This window comes from Helianthus annuus, chromosome 8 (genome assembly GCF_002127325.2).
Source record: "Helianthus annuus cultivar XRQ/B chromosome 8, HanXRQr2.0-SUNRISE, whole genome shotgun sequence".
NCBI lineage: Eukaryota > Viridiplantae > Streptophyta > Magnoliopsida > Asterales > Asteraceae > Helianthus > Helianthus annuus.
The window spans coordinates 113,689,878-113,709,585 of record NC_035440.2 but is presented as its reverse complement, the minus strand read 5'-3'; positions in this window follow the sequence as shown (position 1 = coordinate 113,709,585).

Genomic DNA, 19,708 nt, shown 5'->3' with positions numbered 1-19,708 from the left:
GTTTGGAAAACAGTAAAAGAGGGGACTATGTACTCACTTGAGGGTGCTTAGAAGTCTTAGGATAACCACCAAGCAAAGCTAGAAGATCACGGAATCAAACGGCACCTATATAGGTGTCTACATTAATAAACGGACCTATCGGAGGATCGGGTAGTACAAGGGTTCGTAAACCAAATAAGTACGGGAACTTATGTAATATGGTTTAACAAAGCCTACGTACTAAAACGAAACCTATCCTAAGTGCTTTTGACCCATTACGACCCGTTTAGGTAGCTTACGCCACTTTAACGCGTCGTTTGCGTAAAACGCGTTTGGAATGCCTAACTAGTCCTATGACAAGCAAGATATGCCTTAACATGTTTAATATTGTTGTTAAATCAGTTTAGATGTCAAAAATTTCGTTACATAGACTTAAAATGAGTTTATGCGTAAAAAGGGCATTTTGGTAATTTACCTAAGGCATATAAACTACCTATCATATAACTAACTAAACGTCGTGACCATAAGGTATAACCTCGGAAGGTTATTCCCTATACAACTATGGTCACCTAATGTGTTTGGTCGGATCCTAAAGATCGACCAATGGGTCGGGTTCGAAAGTATAAGCGATTGATTAGATCGCTTACCTTTACGACCCTAAACAAGCACAATTCTAAAAGCGACGAGCTAAACATGCTAGAACATGTTTAGTAAAGTTAGAAAACAGGTTTGGTATTAAAACAAACAGTTTTAATACCCTAGAGTTGTTTGGTTACAAAATACGCGAGAAAACGCATTTTGGCCGAAACTACGACTCGTCACTGAGCCTAGATAACGTGGTAATCAGTAGGTATAGTTACTAGGGACTATAACCAACGTGATTACGCTCACGTTATGAAGTTCAAACGAACTTCGCATTGACCATAAACTGGTTAATGCAGAAAGTCAAACGCAGTTTGACTTTAACGCTAAAACGAATGAAAAACGCGAAAGAATACTTACAGAAGGTCCCCGCAAGATTCGAACCCGATTCACTCTCAGGTAGGAAGCATATACTTCCACTTAGAGAGTGTAGAATCAGATTCAAATGTGAGGAAGAATGAAATGGGTGAGGGGTATTTATAGATTTCCTTGAACCGTTAAGATCGTTCGTCGAAAAACGTGATTTGATCTAGACCTTACATGTGGGCACATGGTTTTCAAAAACCATGGGAGCCCCTAATGTGGACTATGTTAATTTAATACCATCCCATGGTTTTGCAAAACCGTGGGTGAAAACCATTAACACTTCAAAATGGACTAGGTTCATTGAATCTACCAGAAATTTCAAAAATGGTCCCTACACTTGTAAAAGTTGATTTTTTTGGCACTTTTAAACCCCTTTAACCTCATTTCAAGGCTCTAAAATGATAATAAAGTATAGGGAACTTAAAATATGCTCAAAGACATCACGGATGTCGGTTCGTTTGGTCGTACGGTTGCGTTATTCGCTTAATTACGATGGGAGTCGTAACGAACGCAAAAACGATCCAAATTAAGCGACGAATGGAATTTATCATATCAAACACTGAAATAAAATATTTTAATGCTTACGTAAATTTTTGGAAGTCCGGAAGTATGCAGAACGTAAAATATGCGCGAAAATGCAAACTTATGCACTTTTTGACGCTACTAGTCCCTGAATGAGCATAAAGTTTATTTTTGCGCACCAAACACCTCAAAGCCTATTTCTAAGCTATGTAAAGAATATTTAGGGCATACTTAACTTATGATCAAGTTCCGGAAGGTCTGTTACAGTACAAATTGACATACTTTCGCAGTTTGTCGAATTTAGTCCCTGTAAGCGAATAAACTTGATTTCGGCATACCAAACCATCCAAAACTTATTTCTAAGTTATGTAATGGTTATTTAAGGTATGTTAAGCCTATTTCACTGTTCCGAAGTGTTTGTTGCATTAAAATGGTTATATTTACGCATCAGATCGCGTATAACCTTCTAGAAAGCGATTTAAAGCCCGAAATCGAACAAGAATTGATACGTGCAAAAGATACACATATTTATACAGATCCCAAGTTTGAAATACAATATTTCATTGGCTTGGTATTTGTTTGATGGTGGTGGTGACACAGGTGTCACAGCCTGGACTCTTGAAACTTATCCGGTTTAATTATTAAGTTGTAGCGGCCCGCGTAAGACTAAGCTATCTTTTACGCGGCCCGCCTAAAACCCAAGAATCTTGTTTTTCTTGATTTTTCATGTAGGTTAGGGTTTTAGGGGTTCTGGTTTTCATGTACGGATATATTAGGGACGTTTTTGAAGGTCCTTACATCCTCCCCACCTTAATTAAAATCTCGTCCTCGAGATTTATTGAAATAAGTGTGGATATTTGCGCTTCATCTCGGATTCAAGCTCCCAAGTATATTCAGGTCATCTCTTTGAATCCCACTTGACTTTGACTAGCACCAGACGTTTATGTTTGAGAAACTTAATCTTTCTATCTTCTATTTGGAGTGGCTTTTCAACAAACTACAATCTTTCATTTACCTCCACATCTTGGAGAGGTACTACCAGAGATTCACCAGATAGACATTTCTTGAGGTTGGATACATGAAATACATCATGTACTCCAGTTAACTCCTCTGGTAGTTGTAAACGGTAAGCAACTGGTCCTATTCGTTGGATTACTTGAAATGGTCCTACGTATCTTGGACTCAACTTTCCTTTCTTTCCAAAACGTATTACTCCTTTCCAAGGGGAAACTTTTGAAAGTACCTTGTCTCCAACTTGGAATTCTAATGGGTTACGTCGATTGTCGGCATAGCTCTTCTAACGATCTCGAGCTGTCTTAAGTCTTTCTTTGACTTGAGTTATCTTGTCAGTAGTTTCTTGTACAATCTCAGGTCGTGATAATTGACTTTCTCCTATTTCTGCCCAACAAACTGGAGTTCTACATTTGCGTCCATACAGTGCTTCGAACGGGGCAGCTTCACTGCTTGCATGATAACTATTATTATAGGAGAATTCAATTAAGGGCAAATGATTATCCCAATTTCCACCAAAATCTATTACACATGCTCGAAGCATGTCTTCCAGGGTTTGAATGGTTCTTTCACTTTGTCCGTCCGTTTGAGGATGATAAGTTGTACTTAAATTTAATCGAGTACCCATGGCTTCTTGGAAACTTGTCCAAAAGTGTGAAGTGAAGCGACTATCCCTATCTGATACAATAGAGAGTGGAACTCCATGTAGGGATACTACTTCATCAACATATAGTTTTGCTAATCTTGCCATGCTGAAAGTTTCTTTCATGGGTAGGAAATGAGCTGATTTGGTTAATCGGTCCACAATTACCCAAATTGCATCATTACCTTTTCTTGTTTTGGGCAATTTAGTAACAAAATCCATAGTTATCAGTTCCCATTTCCAAACAGGCACCTCTAACTGTTGAAGTAACCCTGAAGGTTTCTGGTGTTCCGCCTTAACTTGTGAACAAGTAAGACACTTGGATACATAACTAGCTATATCCTTTTTCATACCTATCCACCAGAAATTATTTCTTAAATCCTGGTACATCTTATTATTTCCAGGGTGCATGGTATACCTAGATTTATGGGCTTCTTCTAAAATTTTATTCCTTAAATCTCCCTGTTTAGGTACCCAAATCCTTTTCTTGTGGAATCTCCAAATTCCATCACTTCCTTGTTCCAATTCTTCGGTTCTTCCTTTCATTTCTTCAGCATCATCCTTGTTTGTTGTGGCTTGAACACTCTTTAATTGTTCCATCAAATCTAACTATAGATTTAATCTAAGGGCACGGACTCGCTTTTGTTTTTCATGGTACTTACGACTTAAGGCATCTGCAACTACATTTGCCTTTCCCTCGTGATATTGAATATCACAGTCGTAATCACTTAGAATTTCCATCCATCTTCTTTGTCTCATGTTTAATTCTTTTTGCCCGAATATATATCTTAAGCATTTATGATCCGTATAGATAGTAAACTTACTTCCATACAGATAGTGTCTCCAAATCTTAAGGGCAAAAATTACCGCTCCTAATTCTAAGTCATGAGTCGTGTAGTTTTCTTCGTGCTTTTTCAATTGTCTTGAGGCATACTCAATTACCTTTTTGCGTTGCATTAACACACATCCTAATCCTAGCATAGAAGCATCACAGTAGACTTCAAAATCTCCTGTTCCATCTGGTAATGCTAAGATTGGGGCATTTGTTAACTTTTTCTTTAAAATTCTAAATGCCTCTTCCTGTCTCGGTCCCCATTCAAATTTTACAGCTTTACAGGTTAGCTTAGTTAATGGCACGGCTATCTTAGAAAAATCTTTAATAAAACGCCTATAATATCCAGCTAATCCTAGAAAACTTCTAACTTCCGTTGCTGATTTCGGGGCTTTCCATTTGGTGATAGCTTCAATCTTGGAGGGATCTACGTGAATACCTTCATGATTCACCATGTGTCCTAAGAATTGCACTTCCTGGAGCCAAAATTCACACTTCGAGAATTTGGCATAAAGCTTTTCTTTTCTTAACAAAGTTAAGAGTGCATGCAAGTGCTCACAATGTTCCTCCTGCCTTTTGGAGTAAATAAGTATAACGTCAATGAAAACGATTACAAATTTATCCAGATACGGTTTACAGATTCTATTCATCATGTCCATAAATGCTGCTGGAGCATTCGTTAATCCGAAGGGCATGACTGTAAACTCGTAATGTACATACCTAGTTCTGAAAGCAGTTTTAGGTATGTCTTCTTCCTGTACCTTTAATTGATGATATCCGGAGAGCAAATCTATCTTAGAGAAATATCTTGCTCCTTGCAATTGATCAAAAAGATCATCAATCCTAGGTAATGGGTCATCGATCCATCTTTCTTCTTTACAAACAACACCGGGGCTCCCCATGGAGAGACACTCGGTCGTATAAATCCTTTACTTAGTAATTCGTCTAACTGTTTCTTTAATTCTAACATTTTCAGTAGGTGCTAACCGATAGGGTGCCTTGGCTATCGGCATAGTTCCTGGAATTAGATGAATTCTAAATTCTACCTCCCTATCGGGTGGTAATCCTGGTAGGTCTTCCGAAAAAACATCTGGATATTCAGATACTATTGGAATATCCTCCAGTTTCTTACTTTTGTTCTTAATAACTACCGAAATCATATAGACTATTCCTTGTTTTCTTGAATAACTGACCAACTTCATTACTGAAATAAATTTCAGTGGCTTTTGTGGTTTATCTCCAGTAATTATTATTAATTCTCCTGTGGGGGTATGAATTTCTATGGAATTTTTACCACAGAGAATTCAAGCATGGTTGGCTATGAACCAATCCATTCTTAACACAACATCGAATCCGGCTAAATTCATGGGTAACAGGTTTGCAGAAAATTTATGTCCTAAAAGTTCTATTTTCCCTTCTTGCAAAACCTTATTTATTTTAACAGAATTTCCATCTGCCGTTTCGACTGTAAAAATCTGCCTAAGGTTGGTTAAGGGTAAATTTAGGGCTTGGCAGAATGAAGTATTTATAAAACTTTGGTTTGACCAGAGTCAAATAATACTTTTGCGTAAACGTTGTGAAAAAAAACGTACCAGCTATGACATCAGGAATTAGTTCAGCTTCCTGAGTTGTCAATTGGAAGGCTCTAGCGTTCTTCTTGGTAGTTCCTTCAGCCGGTTTAGCCTTGTTGTCTGCTGGTTTGAACAGTTTAGGGCAGTCTGGTCTAAAATGTCCAGTTTCTCCATAGTTGAAGCAAACTGTGGTTTTCCTTTTGCAATTTTCTTCACGATGTCCTACAGCTTTGCAAAAGTTGCAGGTTTCCCTACATCTTCCAAAATGCTTCTTCTTACATTTTCTTCAAAACGGCGGAACAGAAAATTGCCCTGTTCCTCTTTTCTTAAAACTACTACCACTACCCATACGAAATCCTTGGGAAATTTTCTGAGCCAAATCCTTCTCTCTATTTTCTTCTCGAGTGCGTACCAGTCCGTCGGTCAAGGTGTTGGCTAATTCTATTGCATCGTCAATTGTGCGAGGTCTTGCGGCTTTGACAATGTCACGGATCTCGCTAATCAAACCCCAAATATAGCGAGAAATAAGTACCGGTTCCGGCGAAGCCAGTGTAGGCACCATCTTGGCATACTCAAGGAATTTTGAAGTATACCCTCGACAGTCCACATCCTCCATTCGATGGCTTAAGAACTTGTTTGCCATTTGCTCTTTTTCATATTCGGGACAAAATTTTCTTTCTATCAGTTGCTTGAATTCTTCCCAACTTATGGCATAAACCATGTCACTTCCCTTAGCTTGTAATACCGTGTTCCACCATTCTAACGCTTTTTCCTTGAAAAGGTGCGAAGCATACATGACTTTATCCCCCTTCGCACATTTACTTATTTTGATTACTGCCTCGGTTTTCTCTAACCAACGTAGTGCCGCAGTCGCCCCTTCGTTGCCTGCAAATTCCACAGGTTTACAGGCGAGGAATTCTTTGTAAGTGCAACCAGGTGTTGCAGCTTTCGTTCTTTTATGTATTGGGGCTTGAATTCCGTTATTATTATTATTACCGCCTCCATTGATACTATTACTAGTAGTATCGTCGTGCGTACGTTTACTAGGGTGAGCTTGCGAAGGCTCAACAGGACTTTTTACCGCAGCGACGATAGCTGGGATAGCATTAACTATTCCTTGAGCAACGATATTTTCTATGTCTTGCCGATTTAGGAAGTGATCCTCGTTATTATGTTCTGACTGGTTAACTTCATTAGCTGGTTCATTTACGGCGTGTTCCATCTAAACGTATATGAACTATCATTTAGTACAAATACTTGGGTACACTATACAATCAAACTTTATCTAAAGTAGCAACACACAAATTTATAGATCTATTACAACTGAAATTCAAAAACATACTACTATTTTAACTATGACGATTCTACCATGTGTTTATTTTATTTCCTCGGACTTATTTATTTATCATAATTGTTTTTGGTTTGGCCATTTATCCCCTTCATGGATCAAGGTTCACTGCAGTAGTGGCTAACATATAAAGGTCTGACCATTTTTCATCTAATTTGTCTTCCCACGGCGGGTTTTTACCTATTTCCTTATTAATTACCACTTCTTTTGATTTGGACGTTCCTACTTTCTCTTGACTTTTTCTAATAATGCAATCTCTTTTCTCGGGAGTAAGTGGGTTTTCATTGGTATTCACTGAATATCTTGAGGAATTTGGGTGGGACGAGGTTCTCTTAGTCTTTTGGGTACTATCTAGTTGATGCTAAATATCCGAAAGCTTTTGCTTACCCATTCTGTATATTAACAAGTAGTCCATTAAAATGAAAAGACAACTTAAGAAACAAATAATCACAAAAACATGTACAGCCAAAACAGTCGACTTTGCGACCATTCAATTTTATATATTTTTAATACTATGCTTCCGTACACACCGATTATCTTACAATGTTTTATTTTTAGACTATTTTACAAGATTTATATTTTAATATTTATTAATATTATACATTACAACCACACCACCTCCTGCAATCCCCGTTAACTAGCTTTTTCAGAAACGACGTTCCCTCTCGTCGTATTTCCAGGAGATCTGCTCTCCTACCTCCCGAATCCTATTTCCAGCATCCACCAATTCCTCGCCAAAATGGCGGAGTTCAGCTAGGTTTTCGTTACTCATTGGTGGGTTCGGTATAGGTTCTGGGTCGAACTGAGGGAGAAAAGTATTAGGGCTATTTATAATATTCTGAAATTGCCAGTCGGCAGACCACCACTCTTCTAGTGTTCATGGAAAAGGTCTAGGGTGAACTATAGGGTCTGGAATGGCAGGTTCTAGGTTAACAGGTAGTAGGGCTTCTGCTGGGTAATTAAAGAGATTTTCATCGGCAGGTCCGATGATATCACCTAGTGACAGTTTACGGTCCAGCTCTTCTTCCCAAGATAGGGGTTCCTTGTTTTGTCTAGAACTTTCTCCAGTTTCTATTCCCTTTCCTTTGTCTTTTGGGTAGTCCTTTTTCATGGTTTTCTGGGTTGCTGGCTTTTTCCTGCGGACACGCCTCCAACCTGCCCACCTATGTCTCTTTTTTACTACTTTAGGTTTTTCCTGGGGCTGGGCTTTGAATACCATAGGCTCCTCTACATCTGCCTGGTATCCAGAAGTAATACTGATGGTATCCATATCTGTACTATGGATTGAAATATTCTGTAGGGCTTCTGATATTTCGTTCATGCTGTTAGCACACACGAAGACGCACATAGTCCTAAGTTAAAATTTTGTAAACTAAAATTTCACAAATCACAGAATGGTAATCAGATAAATTAAGTATTTCTAAATACTTAATTGGCTTAAATCAGTGGCTATGATACCACCTTTTTCTATCACGACCCCTGTGCCCGGTTTGACCCGGTCCAGGAGCCGCGGGACAGAAAACCCGTGGTATTCATTTTTACAGTGGAAGTCTTAACAGGATCGTTTAAACTTGAAAATGCCCGAGTATTATTTATTTATAATTCGGGATAAACCCCGTAATTTACAGTGGAGGAATCTCATAGGAATTCCCCTTTTTATTTTACAAAACATGTTTATTTATTTATTCGAGCCACTACTTTAAGCTTTGGAGTGCTCCTGGGCACTTGCACTCGATTCAAAGTAGGTCACCTGAAACATGTTGTAAAAATATTTTGTGAGCGGGGAAATTCTGAGTGAATTATTCATTTTAATAAAATGACCTGTTGTTATAATTTACAGTATTAAGGGAGATTACAATGTTTCTATCAACCAATTACCCCAAATCGGTATTTGTCACTCGACTCGTTTCTGTGACTATGGTCAGATCACCCATTGGCTAACTCGTTGTCCAATGGTGACGGGAAATAAGTAATGTATACAAAACCCCACATACCGGCAGTAATTGACGATTACATAAACTTAATCCCTGTAATTATAACTTTGGAAACAAATATAATTTTGAAATCAATTTGGTAAAAAGAGAATGACTCACATTGCAAGTTTAGACGGGCAGTATTTAGCCTACTGATGAGCCGAATAACCTAGTTTAAACAATAATGCACACGAACCAGGTTAGTAACTAATACAGCATTTACGATAATTCACGAGATACAACCCTCACAACGAATGATAAAGTGCGATACTTAAATATCCAGCGGATTCACAACGAAAAACAGAGCATAGCACAAATATCCTGTTGGAATCATGACGAATAACAAAGTATAAACCCAGATTGAGCAGCACTTAAACACTCGTTGGATAGTTTCAATCGATCGGACGTTGAATTGTAATAGAGATAGAGTTATTACCCGGAATTGTGGCAGCACCTCGTTACTACTCAAAATTATACCCTCTAATACTATTAATTTGTCTGAGAATTGAATGTTTTCGACAACAGAATGCCGTCCCATGTCCTGGCTACTTATAGCCTGAAAACAGGCTTCACGCGGCTCGCGTAAGCCCATAGGCAACTCTTACGTGGCCCGCCTAGCCGCCTAGTCTAGGCGTAGGCTTGTTGGGTCATGGGCTAGACTTGCCAGATGGTTAATACGTGGCCCAAAACAGTTTCCGGATAATCTTTAGTTAACGCGGCCCGCGTCAAGATACATTCAGCTTTTACGCGGCCCACCTGGACTCTTGAAACTTATCCGGATTAATTATTAAGTTGTAGCGGCCCGCGTAAGACTAAGCTATCTTTTACGCGGCCCGCCTAAAACCCAAGAATCTTGTTTTTCTTGATTTTTCATGTAGGTTAGGGTTTTAGGGGTTCGGGTTTTCATGTACGGATATATTAGGGACGTTTTTGAAGGTCCTTACATCTGCTGCTCTGATGAAGGGATTGATTTTGAATTGTGATATCACAATATCATATCTAACATCTATTGATGATGATTGTGAGATACCTGCAGAATTAACTTCTTGACAAACACATTTTAGATGCAAGTTTATCAGCATTAACATAACAGCAAGGTTTACAGAGAATTTTTAATACAGAGTATTCATTTGTTTTGCATTCAAGGTTTTACCACACATCTACTTCAAGTTTTAAACATTCTCTAGATTTTGACAGTGGTACAGTATCCCTGATGATAATCACATTTTACTTTGACCACACATTTTGTGTTTTAATCTTTTGAGAATTTAGAGTAAAACATGAGCAGCCTAATATTTGAGGTTTGTTAACAATCAACTATTATTACTGATTTAGACTTGAGCTCTGAATGAAATAATCCTAACTATAACACCATCTCCTTTTGATTCATTATCAAGGAATATATCACCCTGGGCAAAAATAGGAGGGTATTACATCCTGACAGGTGTTTGAACTTTTACTATCTAAAAATAAGTAAAGGTTCAAAATATATTATATAAGAAAAATGAAATATAATATATCTTGTTTTATTAAAAAAACCTTTTCCAAAATAATAAAGGTTTTCTGGTAACAACTTCATAAGATCTGGTGTATTTTAGAGTCAATGTCACTTTTCATTAGGTTAGAATCACTACATTCTCAAGTTTAGGAAAAATGGTTAGTGGTTTGAACCAAAACTTCATAACCACTGTTTGATACCATTTCCTTGTCAGATGATTGTAACTATGAGGTTGCCTTAACTAAAACTTCATAAGCACTCTTTGATACCATTTCCTTGTCAGATGATTGTAACTATGAGGTTGCCTGTTCACAAAGGTTTTGAAAGTTCTTTGTAAACCTTATTACCTTGTGAAGAATTTCTGAAAATTTGGCCTAAACCTCTTTACTGATAATCAAACAGGTGATACTTTTGTTACCTGAACTTCCCTGATATAGTGATAGTACATGGTTGATGGATGACAAATGTTTGACCAAGTGTGTAGATATCCTTTTGTAGTACTAACATGTGGACTCTTAAGTGTTCTAGATTTATACTTTTTTCTTTTGATTTCAAAAGTTTTGAGATAAATACACTTTCGAGTTTTTGTGATTTTTCTTCTTTCCCTTTTTACCCTTTCCATAGATAAATACTGAAATTCTTAATTGGAAGGTTTTCAGGAAGGAATGCTTGATCCAAAATCATTTTCAGCAATGTTTTGAAGGGATTTGTTCATTTTTGCAAATGTTTATGCCAATTTCACATTACTCATGTTCTGAATTTCTAAACATCAACACCTCTAACCTTTGTAGGATTTCACCCTTTTTCTCATTAGTGATTTAGGTTAATTTCAAACTCCTTTCAACACTGAAATTTTACTATCATACTTTGGAGTTGATCCATGGTTATATTTGATGCATGTTTTTGAGACTGCTGATTTTTCATTTTAATTTTAAATAATTTTGTTTTAACTTTTCAAAGTTTTTCAAAATTGTTATTCACATATAAGATCTTATTCGTAAGGTTTTGTTCATCTCTCATATGTTACCAAGGGCAGAAATGCCATTTTCTGAACATAGGTCTTTAATGACTTGAGATCAGACCTTAGCAGCAGTCAATCATGGAACCAATCATAGTTTTCATTATAATCACTGAATTTATGATGATTTGATTTATGATACTTCAGTGTTACATGAATCCTATGTGATAGATAACATCTTGGTTGTTTTACAGAGTTTTTGAATAATCAACTTTGAACGTGATTAATCGTTACTCTGTTTTTCAACAGAGTACGACCAACCTTAGCATCAATGATTGTTAGATCGAACTTGACTGTCCGTGCTCTGATACCAATTGTTAGGATCTGAGGTTGTCCTGATTGTGTTTGTTTCATAATTATGAACAAATGAATGAATATAAAATGTGATTAAATGCAGCAGAAATAGAAACAAACTGTATAACACAATCAAGGAGAAACAGTTTTCAGTAAACACAAGCTTTTCATTAGTCATAAGATTACTAACATAATGATTACAGCATGCTTACATACCAAGCTCCCCCTCAGCCTGAGCTCAATGGTTGATCATACAAGATGAAGATTGGAGGAGAAAACTTGCTCAAATAGAACATTACAAACTGTTCCATTTAAAGTACAGAACAAACCACTAAGAATCAAAGCTGACGTCACCATGAAAGTGACATCTAACTATCTAACAAACTCTAACCACTGATCTATAACTACTGACATTACAGACACTGATCTAAACACTGACACATAAACACTGATTCTTCATTCCACTGTTGCAGTCTAAGCACTGATGTTGAGCATCAGTGCTTTCTTTAAAGGGTGATCAGTCCTTGAATGAGCAGTGCTTTGATCTTCAACAGTGGTTGGATCCCATCAGTAGATTGAGCTTCAGTCTATATGCTTCATCAGTGCTTTGGCTTAACAGTTGTTGCACGATCAGTACTTAGAGTCTATCAGCTGTTAGAGAACCACTGTCAAGGGGAGAATCTAGTGTAAACACTGCTAGTGATTGATCAGCAGTTCTGAACCAGTTTTGGCTTTTATCATCTGTTTCTCTGTAGGGTTCAATCCCAACAGGGGCAGTTTTCCATCTCCTAGGAAGAATTGGATAGGTGTCATTCATGTATCTTCATTTTCCATTACCACGTCTTGGATTTCAGCTTCTTCGATGGATCTTGCCTTGAGTACTTCCACAAGCACCTTCTTTGTAAGATGTGCTAATTTCAAGGAAGCCAGCTTACTCAGGGCATCAGCTTGTTTGTTCTTTGTTCTTAGCACTTGAGTCAGTGAGCAAGATTTGAAGCTACCCATTAGTTCCTTAACTTTTTCCTTGTATCTTACCATTGATGGTTCTCTTGTTGTGTATTCTCCCCCCACTTGACTTGCTACCAATCTTGAATCGGTGAAAGCATGCAGTTCCTCAACCTTCCTGGTTTTTGCTAATCGTAACCCAGCCAACAACGCTTCATACTCAGCTTCATTATTTGTGTTGGGAAAGTCAAGACGAAGTGCATAAGTATATTCGGTTCCGTGGGGGTTTGTTATGATGAGACCTGCCTCGAAACCTGCTATACTAGAACCTCCATCTGAAAATAATGTCCGCTTCCCTAGGATTATTGTTTGGAACCCTTCTTCTTCTATCTCATTTACCTCCTTGACCACTGGCATTTCTGTCAAAAAATCTACCAACACATGTCCTTTGTAAGCCTTCCTTGGTATGTATTCCATCTTATGCTCCCCCAGCCCTACGGCCCACTTAGCCAACCTTCCTGATGTGACACCTGTGTCACTTCAGCCATCAAACAAATACCAAAACAATGAAATATTGTATTTCATACTTGGGATTTGTATAAACATGTGTATCATTTGCACATATCAACTCTTGTTCGATTTCGGGCTTTAGATCGCTTTTTGGAGGGTTATAAGCGCACTGATGCGTAAATATAACCAGTTTAATGCAACAAACACTCTGGAATAGTGACATAGGCTTAACATACCTTAAATAACCTTTACATAACTTAGAAATAAGTTTTGGAAGGTTTGGTATGCCGGAATCAAGTTTATTCGCTTACAGGGACTAAATTCGACAAACTGTGAAAGTATGCCAATTTGAACTGTAACGAACCTTCCGGAACTTGACCATAAGTTAAACATACACTAAATATCCTTTACATACCTTAGAAATAGGCTTTGAGGTATTCGGTGTGCTAAAATAAACTTTTTAGTCATTGAGGGACTAAAAGCGTCAAAAAGTGCATAAGTTTGCATTTTCGCGCATAATTACGTTCTGAATACATCCGGACATCCAAAACTTTATGTAATCATTAAAATATTTTATTTTAGTGATTGGCATGATAAAATTCCATTCGTCGCGTAATTTGGATCGTTTTTGCGTTCATTACGATTTACGTCGTAATTATCCGAACAACGCAACCGTACGACCAAACGAACCGACATCCGAGATGTTTTGAGCATATTTTAAGATCCCTATACGTTAACTTTATTTTAGAGCCTTGAAATGGGGTTAACGGGACTTAAAAGTGCAAAAAAAAAATCAAGCTTTACAAGTGCAGGGGCCATTTTTGAAATTTCTGACTAGATTCAATGAACCTAGTTCAATTTTGAAGGGTTGATGGTTTTAACCCATGGTTTTGCAAAACCATGGGCTGATATTTAATGGTTATTACAATTCTATGGGCTCATATTAGGGGCTCCCATGGTTTTACAAAACCATGGGCACATGTGTACGGTTGAGATTAAATCACCGACGAACGATCTTAACGGTTCCATGAAATCTATAAATACCCCACTCCCATTTCATTCTTCCTCACATTTGAATCTGATTCTACACTCTCTAAGTGGAAGTATATGCTTCCTACCTGAGAGTGAATCGGGTTCGAATCTTGCGGGGACCTTCTGTAAGTATTCTTTCGCGTTTATCGTTCGTTTTAGCGTTAAAGTCAAACTGCGTTTGACTTTTTGCATTGATCAGTTTATGGTCAACGCGAAGTTTGTTTGAACTTCATAACGTGAGCGTAATCACGATGGTTATGGTCCCTAGTGACTATACCCACTGATTTCCACGTTATCTAGGCTCAGTGTCGAGTCGTAGTTTCGGCCAAAATGCGTTTCCTCGCGTATTTTGTAACCAAACTACTCTAGGGTATTAAAACCGTTTGTTTTAATACCAAACCTGTTTTCTAACTTTACTAAACATGTTCTAGCATGTTTAGCTCGTCGCTTTTAAATTTGTGCTTGTCTAGGGTCGTAAAGGTAAGCGATCTAAACAATCGCTTATACTTTCGAACCCGACCCGTTTGGCCGATCGTTAGGATCCGACCAAACACATCAGGTGACCATAGTTGTATAGGGAATAACCTTCCGAGGTTATGCCTTATGGTCACGTCATTTAAGTAGTTGTATGATAAGTAGTTCTTATGCCTTAGGTAAATTACCAAAATACCCTTTTTACGCATAAATTAATTTTAAGCATATGTGACCTAAATTTTGACATCTAAACTGATTAGGCAACTATATTAGATATGTTAAGGCATATTCTACTTGTCAAAGGACTAGTTAGGCGGTCCGAACGCGTTTTACGCGAACGACGCGTTAAAGTGGCATAAGCTACCTAAACGGGTCGTAACGGGTCAAAAGCACTTAGGTTAGGTTTCATTTTAGTATGTAGGCTTTGTTGAACCATATCATATGAGTTCCCATACTCATTTGGTATACGAAACCTCATACTATCCAATCTCCCGATTTAGGTCCGGTTATTTATTTAGTTATCTATATAGGGTGCCGTTTGATTCCCGTGATCCCTCTAGCTTTGCTTGGTTGTTGTTCAGGACTTCTAAGCACCCTCAAGTGAGTACATAGTCCCCTCTTTTACTGTTTTTCAAACGTTTTGGGGTGAAACACATGTGCTTTTCATGTTTTCATATCATATACTTGCTATTTTCATTAGTACACTATTAGTACGTGATTTCATTATGTTTTGCTATGTATGTTTACTTAGCATGCTAGCACATTGTTTTACATTACATTTCTTTTGCTATGTGTGTTTACTTAGCATGCTAGCACATTGTTTTACAATACATTTCTTTTGCTATGTATGTTTACTTAACATGCTAGCACATTGTTTTACATGACTTTTCTGCTTTGTATGTTTACTTGGCATACTTAGTACATTTGATTTACATTTACCTTTTCATGCTATGTATGTTCATTTAGTCCATACTTAGTACATTCACATCACATCACATGCTTACATTCGGTATAACATTTGGTTTGTAAAAATGGGACTTATATACATTCATTAACATTAGCTACGCCGCTCGGTAGTAAGTAATGGTACCATAGGACTTGACAAATCCCGTTCCTGACATCCTGGGTTGGTTTGGATGAAAGGAATGACTGAATCCGAAACATTTCACATTGATAACCTTTACTTAAGGTTATCCGTCTGTCTCAAGGCTTGAATGTATGCGTTTAACATACCGCATAAGTGTTTGTATCAGTATAGCATGCATTTCCACAAAACATAACTTTGATTTAATCCAAGTTATACTTCAATGCTTTGTTTTGTGTATTTTCACCTATGGTTTAGTGATACATATTTCACTTGCCATACATGACATTTTGTTTACACATTACATGATTGACATTTGACATAGACATTTTTGACATGGTTTTCACAATGACATTTGACAATTGGTTTAGACATGGGCAATTTACATTGGTGGTTTGTTTGGGTAAGTGATTTAAGTAACGAGATGTGTGTAATATGATACAAGCATGGTGGATACGCCGCTGGTACTTCCTATATTTAAGTGCTTGTATTATATTACATATCGTAGCGTTACATAAATCATTCAATTTGGACTTATACATTTTATACAAATGACATATTTTTCACAAGACATTGTTTTACAAAACTGTTTGTTATATACAAACTCATTTTACTTGGTTATTCATTTAACCATACATTATTCTTTTACATATACATATCTGTCATCGTTTTTCAAATGATTTATAAAACAAAACATTTTACAAGGATCATGACTGACTTTTGGTAAACAACTTTTTCCAAACTTATAAGTCATGAGTCCTAAATCAATAAAACCTATGTACTCGCCGGTATTTTTATGCTGACGTACCTATTTTCACATGTGTTTCAGGAGATGATACATAGGATTGATCAAGATACACATAGGCGGACTTGGGCCTTAGTGACAATAAAAGATGCAAGACTAGTTGATTATGTTATATTCTTTGTTTGTTAAGACATTGTAACTCCTTTAATCAATAAAACAAAATTTCAATTTTCCATGTGTTATGAAACAATGATTCTGCTACAACACTCCCCGACGATTCCGCCACGTTTTGTTGTTTTACGTGGTCGGGGTGTGACACCTGAGTCTTCACGCTTTTCTAGAATGGATCTTAGCGGCTGATCAGTGTGGACCTGAATTGGGTGAACTTGGAAGTATCTCCTTAGCTGTTTAGTCATGTGTTTGCTTTTATGCTTTGTTTCCCCACAATGTGACCGAGGAACTTTCCTTCCTTAAACCCAAAGGAGCATTTCAAATTTATTCCTTTGAGATTGTGAAACGTCTCCTTGATGTCTTGGAGCATGTCTTACTCCGTGTGACTTTTTATTACAAGATCGTCGACATATGCTTCCATATTTCTCCCAATTTGTTCATAGAAGGCCTTGTCTATGAGACGTTGGTATGTTGCCCTTGCATTTTTCAGCCCGAAAGGCATCTTTTTGTAACAGAAGATCACTCTATCGGTATGAAACCCTCTTTTCTCCTCATCTTCTTTCACCATTTTGATTTGGTTTTACCCTTTGTAAGCATCGAGAAAACATTTGTACTTGAAATCCGTGAGTGAGTCTACCTTCCAATCTATCTTGGGCAACGGGTAGCAGTCTTTAAGACATGCCTTGTTGAGATCTTTGAAGTCAACACACATCCTCCAAGAGCCATCTGGCTTCTTTACCATGACAGGGTTTGCTAACCAAGAGCGATACTTTACCTCCCTTAGGATGTCAGCTTCTACTAGCCTTTCTACTTCCTAACAGGCAGCTAAGCTACGCTCAGGGGCTAGGCTTCTTTTCTTTTGCATGACAGGTTGATAAGTGGGAGCTATATTCAATGCATGCTCTGCTACTTCTCTTGGTACCCCCATCATATCTCATGAGCACTAGGAGGATACGTCTATGTTTCCTCGGAGGAGGTCCATCAGCCTGTGCTTGATTGTTTCAGGGAGGTGATTATTGATCTTTATTTTCTACTCCGGGTAGGAGTCGTGGATGCTTATCTGTTCAACTGGGCTTTCATTTGACTTGTTGCATTCCTCCTCTTCTATTTCCATGGATTCTGTAGGTCCCCTGGTTCGTACGGATCGTCACAGAATTGTCAATCCAATCTAGAGTGCGGAATCCTCTAGAATAGATTAGAACAGAAACGAGTAGAAAACAGAAATTACTATCAAATGGGTTTTACTGATTATCTATCACAATGATTACAATCAAACAAAACCACCAAATTCGTCCAAGCCCTAATTGCCTTTCATGAATTCTCTCTAACACTGTTTTGGCTGATTAACCTCAACCCTAATGCAAAGCCTTTTTATATAACACAAGGTTGCAACTTGGGCTAGGGTTTCCTACATGGACTAAGCCCAATTCGTCCCCCTTGACCCAATCTGGGTTTGAATAGCCCAAACATTACAATTTGACTAATACAAAGCTTAACCCACTAACCGTTTATCATTTAACTAATTATAGGATATCCAAAGACCAAATCTAAGTTGTTGTCACAAATATGCACCAACAAACTCCCCCTTGACAATAGCTTCATAAAATAACTTTGTCTTCAGCCATCTTGCAATCTTCATGTAATCTTGCAATGTCTTTGGTCTTTAGATAGCTTCAGCTTTAATAGCTTCTGTCAGCAACAGACTCCCCTAAGCTGATGCATCCAATCACCAAATCTTCAAAATCGTTAGCATTTGAGTAAACTCCAGTTCAGCATTTGCATAGCAATCTTCAAACTCTTTAACTTTGTTTGTAATGTAGAAAGGAGGTTCTACCATGCATCCAATCAAACTCTCATCTTCTCAACACAGCAACATCTCAGCAACATACTGCTTCAATCTGTATACTATAAAACAAACATCTCGAGAAACCATAAGAATTTTTCAACGGAATTAAATAAATTATTATTATTCAAGAGATAGTTAAACTATATCACAGATTAAGCATTTTCAATTCACCACCAACACGCAAAACTTTTTCATCAAACACACAAGAACCTGCATGATTTAAAATTTTGAACTCACTTTCTAACACCGTCTCCCCATATCAGTAACAATTCCTATAAGAATAACAGTTTTCCATAAATTAAGAATTTTAACAGTTAAAGACAATATTTTTGTATTTTTGTATTTTCTAAAAGCAAGTAAATAACAAAAGCAATAAACACTCTCTTTTTTTTTTTTTTTTTTTTTTTTTTTGAGAATCACCGGTAAGAAGATCATATCAGCAAAATTAAACTGTTTTCACACTATTAGATAATTCTTTATTTAAATTTCATGAAAAGTAGTCCAAGACGATTACCAGTATGTTTGTCCACTTAAACAAAATGCATGAACATTTCAAGTACCATTACCGTATGATACATTAAAGTAATGTTATTACTGATATACTAATGTGTCCCACTTCAGGATGTACCCCCGCGGTCAAGGTATGCACAAAGATTCATTGTACTAGGTGAGTATACTGAAATCATCCGTTTTGTTTTTCAACATTTAGATAATTGGTGACCAGGTTAGTACTTCCGTACAGCAAAGAGACCAAAATATCTAATGAGGGCTAAGGCGAATACCAATTTTTGGTACGAATTATGCATTTTGCACATTTTGAATGACACTCTAGGATAGCTAATTCATTTTCTGGTTTTGGCATTTTTAGCTCTTTTAAGATATCTTGAGTGTGCCTAGGTCAGCATATATCTGGATGCAGCAGAAAGACACCCCTGATATCCCCGGATGAAATAACAATATAAAGACCCAAAACCTCAGATTTTGGCAATCTATCAACGCAAGATTTAAGGTCATTAAACCATACGCCACTGATGTGTTCCCCATTCATACACAGTTCATTAGGTTTATATCACATTGGTAAGTTGATTTTTTCATGGTTTTTGCTTACTGGTACATCATATGATAAAGCTGCTGTCACACTTAAGCAATTCAATTTCAATTTCAGTGTGACAGTCTAACTTGCTGATGTACTATCATTTCTTCT